Raw genomic sequence first — 16,151 nt, 5'->3', positions numbered from 1 at the left:
CCAGTCGTCGTTTTTGAAATTTGCCAACTGTTCCCTCAAAACTTCTTCTCATTTCTGTTTGCTTTCCTTCATTATTTTTTTCTTTGCACAATTTACATTCATTAGTAGCTTTTGATTACAGTTAGGCGTATGATCTCAGTCATGGCGCTGCTTGGTTTCCTGTACATTGCCTCAATATATCTCTGGTGTTGTAAACATGTACTATACTCTTATAGAGATTATAGAGAGTAGAGAACATGTTATGGCTGCTTTCTGGCATGTGTTTCATGTAGATTTATCATTTTAAAGGTATGTCGCTCAGCCCGCAAGGAATTCGGGAGTTCTTTTTTTTTTGTGCAGTTGTCTTTATGATTTCTTCTCATTTTACTTATTTTTACGTTATTTCATATACCGTAATTTCCCGATCCTAAAATGATCCATATTTTCGTGTTGGCGAGAACGGATACAGTTCGTGTACAAGCCTAAAGCGTCGTTCATATCTGCTTCCGCTTTACTCCTCATCGCTCTCTTGACTGTTCTTCGCTGTCATCGCGGCGAGCTCTCCTCAAAGCAATGGACGCGTAACAACTCTAGTGCAAGGCCAGCAGTTGTCGGCAAATGGAGATAACCGGCGGTAATACAGCGCACATTCCACGCCTTCCGCACTCGCGTGCGGCCCGCTTGCCTAGCCTGGTAAGCAGCAAAACAAACTGCCAACGAACATGTTGTTTCAGATTCGAACGCGACGCGAGCGTCGGAGATTACCGGAAGAAAAGTCATTAACCGGAAGTTTTCTCTCCCGCTGCCTACCGCTCGTCGCCAGCGAGCAGGGTAAATAATGGGCAGTTTGTATGTTAGTTACTGGAGCTGGTTTGCATAAGAATTAAGGGTTTTTTTTTTATTTTTGCACCATGGAGCTCCAAGCATCCTGGCGGGAACGGGTACCGGCACGGAGTGCGTACAACCTGCATCTCGGGGCCTGAAATTTCTGGAGAAAAAAATGTCCCCTTGAACACAGCAGCAAACGTAAGTTACGCCTAATATCTCGAGACATCAAACATGCAAACTACCAGGGCAGAAAGGCTTAACTCTCATATTATGATGGTAATGACGTTGCAGCTGTTCGCAGCGTGATTTCGGTCGTTCATCTGACTGTGAAGTGCATGCGGTGTCGAGGCTTGATTTTCGTGAGAAAAAAAAAAGTGCATTAGAATGAGGTAAACAGAGTACTACGTATCCTCTTACAATATTTGTTCCTTTCGTATATGAACATTCATCAGTTGAAGCAATTTTAACTTTGCGTGCTTTCATGCATTGGTCTTGTATTCTTCATTACTCTCTTTATGTGTTGACTAAGCTATGAAACTCATTCCAGTTTGCTGCCTTGTTTCTATAGGTCCTTATCAAACCGCTTATGTAGTTTTAACCCTAACTGAGCTAAAGTGAAGCGAACTCATTTTCATAAGTGGTTTCTTCTTCAGCAACTGTTTTGTGTTTGTTCGTGAGGCAGCTGCTGTCTGATTTCTTTTAAAACCTCGCGAAGGAAGTAACGTGTTGCTGCGCTCAACCGCAAAGCAAAAAGCTGGTTGCCCGTATATTAGGACGTTTTTTTCATGGTGCTGGCATTTACCGCTACCGGCAGCCGCCAACAGCGCATGCGTAGATGACCACAAGGGGTCAGGCACGGACGTGGCCCGCAACAGGCCCGTCAAGGCCGCCTGCGCTTGCGCTGTTGGCGGCTGCCGGTAGTGACATAGAATAGCGCTAGTGACCACTCCATCAGGTACACGCATATGTCAAAAGTCTTTGGGCTAATGCGACCAGGTACAGAAAGCTCTAGCTAGCACTCCCACCGTGATTGTGCCAGGTACACAGAAAAGTACAGCGGGCAATAGCATTTGTTTACAATCCGTATTGCGGCTCCTTTTTCTTTTTTGGTCTAAAAAAAGATCGTAGAAAGCGGAAAGGTTGCGTGAAATCGAGGCGCATTTCGACTGAGCGCTCCACTTTTTCTTTCTTTGAAATGATGTCGCCAAAAGACTGGGAGTGCTTGGAGTCGCGCGACGTGCCGAATTTCGCTCTTTTTTGTAGTAGGAATAGTGCTTTCAAATTTGTGTCCGATGTGCTGCCCCAAACTAGTAGGCAGTATTGCAGACGGGGTTGCACAAGTGTAAGATAAAGTTGCTGTTTTAACCAAAGTGGCAGTATGGACCTAAATTTATTCATAATACTTATAGAGCGCACGAATTTTAATCGTACAGAGTTGACGTGGTCAATCGATAACAACTTTTCGTTAAACATAACACCAAGAAAACGTATTAACTCAGCACGCTGGATAACACTGTTTCGAAAAATAATGCTTTGTTTCACATCTATAGCTTTTTTGGGGGGTTTAAAAATTATATACTTCGTCTCACTGACGTTCATTCCTAATTCGTTGGCCTTTAAACAAACAGACAGCTCTTTCAGCCACAGATTGCAGTTATTAAATAATAGAATCGGCTCATCTAGCTGTCCAGCCATCCCTGGTGTGGCAAGCCGAAGTTTTACTCGGAGGTTCATTTGACGCCACACAAAGTGATTGTCTCTTTTCTAGAAAGCCGCATTTTTAGAGTGCATAAGGATAATGGATCCCTCGCTTAACAAAGAGGACATGAATGTTTTCGTTTTTCTACAAAGGAAGTCATGTTGACCAAAAACTAATGGCACTCGAAATGTTTTGTGCTTTTCGACTTGCTGATTGTAGTGCGTTTCTACGTAAGTGAATTTTTTGTGTCCAGCTGCCCCCATTTCTCACAAATTTCAGTCGAAACAACCAAGCCGTGGCGTAACTCAGTGGAAATACAGCATTAGTTGGGAAACTAAACGCCATTTAATCGAATTTGCGCTAGAATTTTTCTGTTTGAGTTGTATTCAGACATAAGTCGTATAACCAGAAGCGCATACAAGGACCTATTCTCCTGATTTAGATGCTGGCAAAGAACTCGTTTGCTTCCGTCTGTTGCGTCCTGGTATAGGGTGCATATTGTTTTGGCAAAAGTCACTGCTTCTCTTCTCTGCCGGGCCCAGCCACAAAGGTCAACTTCGTGGCTTCAGTTGCCTTTTTTTGTGTGTGTTAGTGTGTGTGCAGTGGCAGGATCGAAACGACACGGCCACGGCCTTTAGCTATATGTGGAAGACAAACCTAGGCGCAGAGGACATTATTGCCGACGCCACCCTTCCCGGCGCCAGAAGCAGCCTGCACTGACCGGAAACCCCAAGGAGCCGGTATCGGATCATTAGCCGAGCCATTGACTGCGCACCGACAGTGGCGAACGCTGGGCCAAGCGGAAGCGCATTCTCTCGTTTGCAACACGGCCGCTATGATTGGTTTCCCGCGTACGAGGCGCTGTGTCGGGCCGTGAAAAGGAGTCCACACACGAACGCCGGGAAGAAAAATTGCCGCCAGGGCTGAGAAGTGGAGGCTGGCACTATTGCGGCCTTTGTCCAGAACTCGGCTCGCGCCGACCCTTTACAACACTTTGCTTGCATCCGTTCGCCACGAGGAAGTGAACACTCCAACCCCTACAACTCCTGTGCAGGCTGAATGAGCGAAGGCAGACTCCTATCGAGCAATCGCGGAAATTAATGCGGTTGTTCCAGTAAGTTCTTTCACGAATTCGCTCTGTTATTCTTGTCTGAAAAAGTCAGTCTCCTCGTGGCTTCTCACGAGTTGTGGCAAGAAAGTTCTGCGCAACTTCAGCGCCACATTTTTCATACCGTCATTCGTGTTCCAGCCCTTGGTACACGGAAAATGAACTCCTAGATAACTCTAACTTTAAATTGAAAAAGTAAACTTTTACAGTTTCGATATTACTATTTCTGTGAGATCTGCGAGCTCTTCCTGCGACTGGCAGCGAGGAAGATTGCAACGGCGAAGCAGCCATTCACAGCGGCCGCTCGCCAGGACACTCGATCATTGCCGAGATCGTCTGGCGAGCCGCCGCCGCGACACGCGAATCATTCGCGTCAAAGAGTTCGCCAATAGCGGGGCCGAGCTCGCACGGTCTGCAGCCGACGGTGCTCAGCGGCGACGGGCGCACAGATTCCGCGGGGGCAGCGGCGCCGGGCTGACGAGTGCGTGGCTGGTGCCGCGAATCGTGTCGATCGGGCGTCACAGTCAGCGCGTGCCTGCTTGCGCATACTAAACACTGCAAAGCCGATTTCATGGGTTTACTCCCTTTTTTCTGTACCTCTAACTCTTCGGAGATTCTCATTCGGGAAGTGACGCACGTGTTTTGCCGCCCCCGTATAGAGCCCAAGTAAGCAGCTTCGACGCATGTTATCGTAAGCGAGGAAATGATGTGGCGACATGTGTCGAAAGCGTCTGCTCGAAGTGGAAGCTTGGAGCGCGTGCTGCAGGGCGCACCGCCTCCTGTTTTTCGCGGTGACGTTCGCCCTCGCGTTTCATTCTCGCGAGCACGCCCAACCAAGCCTAACGCGCTTGGCGCTGCGCTTTTTTTTTTTTTTTTTGAAGCAATAGTTTTCTGCAGCAAACAGCGATGGTAACTCTGAAATTCAAAGAGAGGGCTCAACGTGTGCATGTTCTATTTCATTTTCTACTTTCTTGCTCTGACGATCGTGCTTTCGCTCTGAGGATCAGCACTTTTTTTTGCTGTTTCGCGAAAGTATAAATGTCGCCACGGAAATTCCCTTTCTTCAGCGCTCATGACACCTCGACATTCTCTACTTTTAGTCCTTGTCTGTACAGTCAGCAAACGCTTGGTGACACCTTCTTTTTAACATTGCATCAGAAAGCGCAGTAGACGAAGGTATGCATTTACCGTAATTTCTGGTGTACAGCCCGCGGACTATGCGTGCTTAAAAGGCGAAATTTTGGGCTTTGCGGCCTATCTATTTTTTTTTTCAATACCGCCCAATATAGCATGAAATTCCCAAAGCGATCTTGTCATGCAATTTTGTTATACCTGTACTGTGATTCGGTTGTCATCGCGTGGCTCACTGGTTTCACGTATGTTCACTGGCTCTAGTAGCGATGTCGCTTTTGAAGACCATGAACCTGCGCAGAAGTGGGCAAGTGCGGGTTGGAATCCTGGAAAGTGATCCCTTGTCATGTCCGTCAATGGCTTCGCCTAAGTCGGACGTCTTTGTTCGATGAAGAGAGTGACAGAGTGATACCAAAGACAATGGGGAGCTTTAGCACAGCAGGGACGTATTAGCGTCGACGTATTCCAGATTAACGTATGCCTGCTGCGCAGGCACAGTGGCAGCTGCGCGCCCCATCTTCCTCCCCACCCTATAACTGCATGTGCGCCGCAGGCGTCCGGCAAACCGGTATACGAGTGAGCTAACACGTCACCCCTATGCTCAATGACGAGGCTTCTTTCAACGCAGAAACGGCATTGTTTTGCTCTGACAGTGGGGATTATACTAATCAGTGGGTGCATATATATATATATATATATATATATATATATATATATATATATATATATATATATATATATATATATATATATATATATATATATATAGAGAGAGAGAGAGAGAGAGACAAGTGAAGGGTAATGAGAGGTTCGTTATAATATACATTTTAAGAGAAGACAGCCACAGAAACAAAGGAACACAGTGGATTTTATTTTATATTTATTTATTTTGTGGTGTTGATCAATGGAGAATATTACTGAATATGTTATCGCGTAAGATTATTGATTAGAAAAGCAGAAGAAAAAACAACCACATGCCGCCGGTGGGAACCGAACACGCGACCCGATCTTCTGCTTTCGGAAGTATTTATGTTTATAAGTAACCTAACCTCGACGGTGTTCATCAGCGCCACCCATGTTCATAAGCGGCGGACGTAGTACGTCCTGAGTTACCGCTGGTGTGACGTGGAACGTCATCGAACGGCGAGGGTGGGAGCTGTGTGAGTACCCTCTTATATATATATATATATATATATATATATATATATATATATATATATATATATATCTTTTTTGTCAAAATTGAGCCCTCGTCAAGCCGCCTTCCGGCCCTCTTGCGTTGAGTGAGCGTCCACCACATCTTGCGTGCTGCAAATAATATGTGATGGTAGTTCTCATCATTTCTGTGATGGTTGAACGTATAGGGCTTCAGGTAGTGTAGACCTTGCGGTGCGGGCTGTGTACCGGAAATTGCGGCAAGTGGGAATCATTTTCGTTGGGAGGGAAAGTTGTGTTGAAACTGCAGAACAGACCACCAATGAACGCTATTTAATGCGCCGCATCCTCGAAGCTGTGACCTAACCACAATTCCTAACCATAGTGTGGATAAACTTTTTTTTGAACTTTTTATCAGTGATTTCACATCTGGTGAAGTATGACGTAACCGTGAATTTCTGGAAGCTATTCGTAATACTGCAATGGCAATAAAGGTATTCATGAGGCACTTGGCCACGACCGCGCAAGGCAAGCAAAGTTTTTCACACGGCTGGCGTCGACTGCAGATTGGAAGCTGCGGCCGAAAGAAGAAAAGAGAACCGAGGGAAATTCGCGTAATAGCGTCACCGCCACTCTTTCGCCGACCAGTTTCGGTTTAAGAGGAGTGCGGAGGTGAAATAATTTCGCCTGTAGAACCCGCAATGATTTTTTCCCTCCTCATTTCACCACGCTACCGGTGCATGCGCGGGCTGCCCTTCGATGTCGCTATTGCAACATGCACTGTGACGTCAATAATTTAAAAGCAAATTAAACTATATTTGTGAATTAGCCGCCTCAGTGTACAAGCACACGTGTTTCAAGTCGCTCCCATGCCCTGCAAGCTAGCTTCAAAATAAAAAAGTGCTAATGTGAGCCGTCTTTTTGTGCATATTTGGTGCAGCTAAAAAAAATGCCGTATCTTTGTGTGTGTGTGTGTGTGGGGGGGGGGGGGGGGTTAGATCATCCGCCTCGCATTCGAGAGGTGCTGGGTTTGATCCCCAGTGCCACTGGTTACCCACCGGTTTTTCTAATGGGTACAAGATTTCTCTCGGCCTGGAGCTTGACTCGTCTAGGGTGAAATGCTTGGGAAAAGGGTCTTCGACCAAACCGTTGCGTTGACGGGCCAGTGATTCGTTCCGCCGTCAAGCAACCCTAAATCCACCTCCCGCGGTAGAAGCCTACTTGTGGCCATTGTGGCCTTGTGGTAGAGCATCTGCCTCGTATTCAGGAGGAGCTGGGTTTGGTTCAAGACAGTTTGGTCCAAGGTCCTTTTCCCAAGCAGTTCACACCAGAAAAGCCGAGCACCAGGTCGGGGGAAATCTTGTAGCCAGCCATTAAAGAAACCTGGTGGGTGCCCGGCGGCACTGGGGATCGAACCCAGCACCTCCCGAACGCGAGGTGTTAAGGGCCACAAGTCGACTTTACCGCACGAGGTGGATTTAGGGTTGCTTGAAGGCGGAACAAGTGTGTGTGTGTGTGTGTGTGTGTGTGTGTGCGTGCGTGCCTGCGTGCCTGCGTACTGTATGCAGGGCGTCCCAGCTAAAATGGACTAAAATTTAAAGAATTCCAAAGCTTTATTTCGAACTTAATGTTTTCAGCAGTTATGTAAAGCGCAGGATAGTAGGTCCTCATTCTCCCTATTTTAATAATTATTGACATTAATTAATTACCTTTTTAAATATGACTTTAAAGTATCAGGTGTGGATGAGAAAGTTCTCCGTCACCATAAAAATGGCGCGACCCAGCTGCTACTGACCCTAGCCCTTACCCTAGCCCTTTCTATTCGACCAAAACAAAAGACAACGATTTTTCCACGAGACAGCGTGCTCTGTGCGTCCCGTGACATGGTAAAGCGCCGTCTGCTTCGCGCCTTCTGCGCCGCCCGCTGCAGGTCTTCGCGTCGGGCTTGGTTCCGAGAAGCGGCAGCAAACGGTGCGCCGAAAATGTGCATGGTCAGCAGCCGCCGATGTCTACCCCGGTAAAAGCGAGCCGTCATTAACCGTTCTTTCCACTATGCGCGATATGGCGCCTTTGTTCACCCGCCGTTCAAATCGAAGAGGACAAGAAAAAAAATTATTACGCAGTCATTAGCTTGCCTCAGATATCTGCGCTGATCCGACTGTGCGAGACAGCATATCTTTTGTACGCATCCCAGCTTTCTTTCCACGCTTTGTGGATGAGCGGGTGCTAGTATACTTGATTAGTGTCGCGCTTCATGTAACCGCCAAAATCACTTCACATGGGTCGCGAAGGCGGGGCTCGATAGCGGTCTGGAACCAAGTGACAGCCACTTCGACTGAGTAGTGGAACCGAAGCACCAAAATTGCCGGTGAGTGCGACACAAATGAGAAAAAAAGTAATTGGTTATATATTTGTGGTCCTTAGGCACCACTGTAATTACTGGTCTTAAAAATGTTTTAGTTGCGTATTTTTGGTTAGAAAGTACAACGCTTATTTAAAAAATATGTTGATGTTCGCGTTCCTTCACAGCCCCGGGCAGCGACACTTATGCCATCCCCCTTGATAAATCTGCGGCATGAAGGAAGCTATGTTCTGCGGCTTGCTTGCCGCTATAGCTGCCGGCCTGCGTATCTTGTCATCTCGTGACTTCGCTGCGTGCGGCTGCTCGCGTTTTGTCAGCGTTAATTTGAAGTACGTGGTTACTTTTGCCCTCGTCTCGTCGGGTACATGTGCGTGCTAGTTTTTGTTGCGGAAGCAACACTACGCTAGGTGTGAGCGATTTCGCGGAGCCCCGGAGAGCCCCAACTGCGCATGCGCGAGGAGCGAGTGTGAGACAGTTACTGTGCGTAATTTCCTTTCCTCAAATACAATTTTCATTTTCTTCATTACGGGCCCTCTTTCTCTTTCTTCTTTCACTCCCGCTTCCTCCCTTCCTCTACAAACGGATAACGGTTGTCCGCGGAGATATCTGAGACAGTTACTGCGTAATTTCCTTTCCTCAAATACAATTTTCATTTTCTTCATTACGGCCCCTCTTTCTTCTTTCACTCCGACTTCCTCCCTTCCTGTACGGTGCGGTTCAGGTGTCCACCGATATGACAGAGAATTACTGCGCCATTTCCTTCCCTCGAAAAGCGTTGCGTTCAAAGGGCAAGGCATCGCGTCGAACGGGTGGTGGCGTTCCGTCTACTCCCTGGCAGCGCTACAACACGCTGTCCCGTTCCACTCCTAAAGGCGAAGCTTAAGCGTCATTAATTAGCAGTTAATTAGTATTTAGTTATTGATCAGCAATTAGCCATTAAACAGTAATTAGTCATTAATTATAAGTGACGTCATCCAGTGGTGACGTCACCAGTGCCACAGAGGCAGTCAAAGTGGTGCGGAAAACGCTTTCGCCTCTACGCACTTTAGAGAGTCAAAGTGCCCCCTGAGATGCCGCCGCCGCTGCGATTGTCGCGCCGTTGCTTCCGCAATTCTACTCGGGATGGCCGTTGGTCAAACCACAGTCAATTTGTTCGCCAAACAAGCGACAGTCCTAGCCGTACGGTTCTAACGCTGCCGCCTTCGGAACGACAGTGCGGTTCGAGACGAAGAGCGCACAGCACTCGAAGAACTGGTGGTGGTGGTGGTGGTGGTGGTGGTGGTGGTGGTGGTGGTGGTGGTGGTGGTGAAAACATTTATTAATCATAGAGAGAGGTGTTGGGGGTCGTGACCTGAAGGGTCACGCCCTTACAACCACTAGGTGGGATGCCTAGTCAGGCACACCATTGGCGTTTGCCGCAGCCCGGGCGCGTTGCGTTAAGGCCCTCTGGGCCTCGAGGATGCAGCAACCGGACAGGGTCGCCTCCCAGTCCTCTCGGGTGGGGTTCGGGATAGGGGGTAGGGATGGGTTCTGCTGGCAGGCCCACACCATGTGGTAGGTGTCAGACACCTCCCCACAGTGTGAGCACCGCCCGTCGAATTTAGGATCGAAATGCTGTAGAATTGCCGGGCACAACATCGTGTTGGTGAGCAGGCGCAGGAGTACCCGCTCGTTGACCTTCCCCAGCCCTTTGCATGGGGTGGGAAGAGTTTGGTGCGTGGATTTGTAATAATCGCATATTTCCTTAAAAGTGTAAATCGGATTGAAATGGAAGTCCTGGTCGGCGTCGGGTCCCGTGGGAAATGCCCGGAGAGAGAGCGCGCGGGCGGCGGCGTCGGCTGCCTCATTTCCGTGGACGCCTTGGTGACCTGGAGCCCAAACGATAGATCGGTGCGCGGGATCCGAGTCTCGGCTACAATTTTGGTAAATACGATAAGCTAGGGGAGTAACCCACCCTTGCGTGACGTTTCGACAAGCCCCTCGTGAGTCGGTGATTATGTATTTGGAGGAGGGGTCAGAGGCTGCCAAAGCGATGACAACCTCTTCTGCGTGAATTGCTGACTGGGCCTTGAAAGTAAGGGCGTCTACTGTTTTACCCTCGTGGACGACCGCGGCCGTGTACCATCCCCTGGAGTCCGGGCCGGACGCGTCCACGTAGAAGACTCCTGGTTTGCTCCGAAAATGGCGGTCCAAGGCTTCCGCCCGCGCCAGGCGCATGCCATTATGATCCTCTTTGGACATATTGGTGGGGAGAGGCCGCACGTGGAGGGCGCGTCTCCAGTCTACGGGAAGGCGGCATCTCTCCTCTGTGAATTGAGTGTGCTGGATGTGTAGTCGGGCTAAAAGGCGGCGACCCGACCCTGTCTTTGTGAGACGAGTGTATTGGTTGTTGAGGTGCCGGCCGTAGGGAAGTGTCAATGTGATAAGTGCTCCGTTGGCATCGCATTGCAACGGTAGATTGTTACAGTCGCTTTAGTACTGTGGTAAGCCGTTTCCACTGAATGTCTATAACAGCCAGAAAGGTGCCTGAAAAGGTCTGTGTGAGAGGTGTCAGATGTGACTTTCGGATGATCGCTTAGTAGTTTGTACGAAAGTGCATGTTACGTAGTGAACTCTATCAATTCTCTGGCCCCTGCAGTGGGACCGAATGAGTGTGCCTTGTGTTGACTATACTGGGTGAAATATTGTGTGGTGAAGAAACACTCCGATCAAAGTGCACTTGATCGCACTTGATGCACTTGATATTGGGGAACGAATCGGTAATCAAAACTGTCTTTTGCAAACACGGAATGAATGCTGCCTTGACCGTTCACACCACATACATGTTACTGGGCACTCAGAATTGCAACTGAGAAGCATACTGTACACAATGAGTTTCGTAGATGTTATAATGATGGGATACTGCCCTTTTATATTTCTTTATTATTTTATATCAGAGAAGAGGTGTTGCATGTCACATGCCGTGGCGCTTTACAAAATTTGATGCTCAAGTGCTATTTCTATTTGTCTCTTGGGCACAGAGCAGTCTATAATGTGGTCGCTAGTTATTGAAATACTTCTGTGTAGTCTCCTGGTGTATGTGGTTGCTTGAACGTTCCCGGCGGCTGCAAGGTCACTATTCATATTGCCACGTGCCTGGCACCGCCCGGCCTCCGCGCTTAGTCGATACGCCGACGAAGCGGCGGTTGGCTCAAGGGGCGCGCTCGGACTGGACCTGGCTCTGGGATTAAAAGGACCGACCTCATTCTTGGGTTCTCCCCTACGCCTACCTGCACGGCCTCCTTGGGTCGTGTCAATATTTGCTCATTTTCCAGTCCCTCCCCTTGCTTTCTCATTGTGTGAGCGCTTGATTGTATGTTTCGTCTGGTCTGCGTAGGTTTTGATTGCAATGATGAAAATTCCTATCATCCTTATGTTCTAAAAGGCAACCGTAATTCCACTGGGAAAGTGCAGCGCTATTTACAGTAGTCTTCTGCCATTTATGCACAGCAAGCAACTAGCTTATTCTTTGCTCATGCAACTTGTCTCGTTTGAAGGTTTATTAAAACGAAATACAAATGAGTTGTAAGTTTCATAAAAAAGTTAGTACAGTAGGAGGTCCCAAAGTGAAAACTGTCTGGGGGACCTCCCATCAGGAATACATAAGGAAAGTGCATAAGTTTGGCAGAGGAGCTATAAAAGTATACAATCAAGTTAAAACCTATTAGTGTAATTTGCGGCAATGAATAAGTTATACAATAGTTAGCGGGCATAATTTAACAAAAAAGGCATAAAATAGCAAGACATAAGAGCAATAGAAAGAACACAAAAAGACATCAGATAACAATGGGCATTGAGTAAATGCAGATATAATACACAGGCGGATAAAAAAAAAAAGAGGTTCCAGAAGATTAACAATATGACCGTTTGCTGTCAGAGTGGGGAACATAAAATAAGATGAAGGCAACCTTAAGCATGGCATGAAGCTGAATGGGTTGATAGGAGATGTTTTTTTAGTAAAGTGTAGAAAGCGGGCTGCGAACGTGCGGATTTGATTGCTAGTGGTAATGAATTCCAGGTTTTGATGGCGGAGAAAAAAGCAGTTTGTTTTCCATAATTTGTGTTCACTTTTGGTAGAAGCATATTATTTTGTTCAGAGAATCTAGTGTTATTGCTATTAGAAAGGAAAGATGCGGAAAAACAGAGAAGTTGATTGTTATTATTGCGAGCGCGGTAGATTAGAAGACCTAACCTAAGATTAAGGAGGCATTTCAATGGCAGAATGTTTAGGTCAGAGTAAAGAGGTGAAGCAGTGGCTGTGTATGGGCTGAAAGATAAAATTCGAAGCGCTTGATTTTGAAGATGAGAAATACATGACATATGGCATGAATAGGTATTACCCCATGATGATAGGCAATAATTAAGGTGACTGTTAATGAAAGCATAGTACAGGGATAAGAGAACATGGCGTTGAAAGAAAAGTCTAGTTTTTATTAACACCCTTATTCCAAATGAAATTTTTTTACTGATAGATTTGGTGTGTAGATGAACGCTTTAGAGAACGCTGTAGATGAACGGGTTAGTTTAGCCGCTTCTTATTGCGTCGCTATTCAGAGTTTGAGTTTGCGTTGTGCTTTTCAACTAATAAAATGACTTTCATAAAAATTTGCTCTGCTTGCGAAATTCCATCAACAGAAATGTATCACAACGCATTGCTCTAAAACTTAGGTGCAAAAAGACAGCTCTCAAACAAGAGCCTATGAATATATATAAAAATGTACCTCTCAGGCATTAAGACAAATAGCTGGCCCTGCTGGTACGTTAACACCTTGCAATTCTGCGTGACGCATGACGCGATGGCAAAGGAAAAAGACAACGAGAACTGATTACCGAAATATGGCGTTTATAGTCTGCACTCGTCGTGTGTTCTTTCTTCGCCCTTGTATTGCGTGTCACAAGGAACCCCGAGGCGTTTAAATTTTTTTACCGCCTAAAAACACGTGGATTTCCCGTCACTTTTTTTTTTTTTTTAGTTACGACGTCATTGTTTAGTACACCTTAACCTTCGAAGAAGGCGCTGGCTCCGCACCATAAGCAGCCATTTTTTTTAACGTATAGGCTTCTATGCAAGTTGCGCTATCACTCTACTAGAATCTACCTTGTAACCGCTACAAAGTTTCTCGTTTCCAACGAATCAAACATGCCCTACACAAGTGAGCAGATGGCGAACATGGTTCTTGCCTTGGGAGCGCGGGTGTCGACAAGAGGAAGGCTTCCAAGGTATATCAAACGTGACATTGGGGAGAAAGACCTAGCGGAAACAATAATGAGGAATTAGAAACAGGCAGCTTCACGAAGACGCAACGCAGAAAGGGGACCATCAGGGAAAAGGCCCACACAGACGTTTTGGATTTCGTGGCAGCAAACCCTCAAGCCAGCGTGCCCGCTGCTGGGGTGGGCACTTCCGATGCACTAATGGGTTCTGGAACGCATACGAACAAATTATGGAAGACAGGCGCTACAGTTCTCATTGCCTCATTTGTTGAACAAATTTACCCCAAGGGAAAATGATGTCTTTACCTCTCAGGACGTTAAAGTTACATTTCGTTACCAGAACCGAGTAACTTCAAGTGTTGGTCTGCTCTTGTGTTTGAAGGTGTACCAATATATATATATATATATATATATATATATATATATTGGTACACCTTCAAACACAAGAGTAGACCAACACTTGAAGTGTTTGGCATATATATATATATATATATATATATATATATATATATATATATATATATATATATATATATATATATATATACTCTCGTAAATTGTTAGTCCTGTTTGCGAGCTGCACTTGATATATGTGCAGGGGAACATATATCAGGGGAAGGGATTAGAGGAATTAGAGCACCAGACGCGTAATTCGGAGGTCGTGGGTTCGGTTCCTACCGGCGGCATGTGGTTGTTTTTTCTTCTGCTTTTCTAATCAATTAGCTTTAAGCGATAACATATTCAGTAATATTCTAACACCACAAAATAAATAAATTAATTAAAATCCCCTGTGTCCTTTGGTTTCTGTGGCTGTTGGCTTCTCTCATACTTATAACGAGCCCCTAATTGCCCTTCCCCTGTTTGCTTAATTGCTTAGCGACGGCCTCCGTTCTGGCAGCCTTGACGCCATAGGAAGCATAAGAGGGTTCTCACACAGCTTCCACCCTCGTCGTTCGGTGACGTTCACGTCACACCAGCGGTAACTCAGGACGTGCTACGTTCGCCGCTTACGAACGTGGGTGGCGCTGATGAACACGGTCAAAGTTAGGTTACTTATAAACATAAATACTCCCGAAAGCAGAAGATTTGACAGCCGTCTCCGTAGCTCAGAGGTAGAGCACCGGACGCGCGATTCGGAGGTCGTGGGTTCGGTTCCCACCGGCGGCTTGTGGTTGTTTTTTCTTCTGCTTTTCTAATCAATTAGCTTTAAGCGATAACATATTCAGTAATATTCTAAATTGATCAACGCCACAAAATAAATAAATACATTAAAATCCCGGTGTCCCTTTATTTCTGTGGCTTTTGGCATATATATATATATATATATATATATATATATATATATATTCTCTCGTAAATTGTTAGTCCTATTTGCGAGCTGCACTGTATGCGACTTTATTATTTATTTTGCTCCTGTTCTCGGTCGCAGACACTTTTGAGCTGCATAGTTGAAGCTTTTCATCGGCGGTCCATCCCCTTTCAGGAAAATACAGTTCATTCATTCAATGACGTCAGTGCCAAGGATTCTGCAAAAAGTTGAAATGAACCCGTACCATTTCCAATTGCTCCAAAAGTTAGAAGGCAGAAACTCGCAATGTCAGCTTGACCTCCCGAACTGGATCTCGGTGGACTGGCAAAATACAGGACTTTGTTGACCAGGTGCTATGGACTGATAGAGCTAACCTCTCCAGGTATGCCCAAGTGAAAATTCATAACGCGTATCACTGCAGCGATATGAAACCACACTGGGCTGTGTCGTTTTTTTCTGTGCTGCTTTGTCGCCATGCTGTTTTGTCGCCGTGCTGTTTATAGTAGTGCTGTTTTGTCACTGTGTCGTTTTTCCCTGTGCTGTTTTGTCACTGTGTCGTTTTTTCCCTGTGCTGTTTTGTCGCTGTGTCGTTTTTTCCATGTGCTGTTTTGTCGCCGTGCTGTTTTTTCCTTTGCGCTGTTTTGTTGATATGTCGTTTTTTCCCTTTGCTGCTTTTTCTAATCTATATTAACGACCTGCCTAATAATATCACCTCTCATATCCGCCTTTTTGCAGACGACTGTGTAATCTACCGCCCCATCAATAACACCTCTGACTCTCGCTTACTTCAAGACGACCTTAAACGTGTTGAAGCCTGGTGCAACAATTGGTTAATGTCCTTAAACACTAATAAAACGTCATTGCTTTCTTTCCATCGGCGCCAAAACTACCAACCCTTCAAGTATGAAATAAGTGCATCTGAAATAGCATCTGTTCAATCGTATAAATATCTCGGCATCACATTTTCTAACACACTTAATTGGTCAGCACACAAAACAAACATAACAAACGAAGCCAATCGCACTCTTGGCTACCTCCGTAGGAACTTGCGACTCACTTCTGCTTCAATTAAAACATTAACATACCTTACATTTGCCCGGCCGAAGTTAGAGTACGCATGTCCAGTCTGGGACCCTCATCAATATAACCTTTCGAACACCCTCGAATCAGTTCCGAATCGCGCTGCTAGATTTATTTTTTCGTACTTCTCGTATCACACCAGCGTCACTGCACTTAAATCTGAGGCTAATCTTACTAATCTCGAGTCCAGACGTTGCATCTTTAGGCTCTGCCTCTTTTATAAATTTTATCACAGCCAACTTGATGT

At 46.2% G+C, this 16,151-nt stretch overlaps 1 non-coding gene across 1 annotated transcript; it reads left to right on the top strand.

Moving 5' to 3' along the window:
* The first annotated feature begins 14,607 nt into the window (after positions 1-14,607).
* Positions 14,608-14,682, top strand: TRNAA-CGC (transfer RNA alanine (anticodon CGC)). The gene has a single exon. It is a non-coding gene; the product is annotated as a tRNA-Ala (tRNA).
* Positions 14,683-16,151: the final 1,469 nt, after the last annotated feature.

The sequence above is a fragment of the Amblyomma mixtum genome, chromosome 3 (assembly GCF_055824585.1).
Source record: "Amblyomma mixtum isolate Tamu chromosome 3, ASM5582458v1, whole genome shotgun sequence".
NCBI lineage: Eukaryota > Metazoa > Arthropoda > Arachnida > Ixodida > Ixodidae > Amblyomma > Amblyomma mixtum.
Note: the sequence above shows the minus strand (reverse complement) of the source record. Positions and strands in the feature narration are given on the sequence as shown.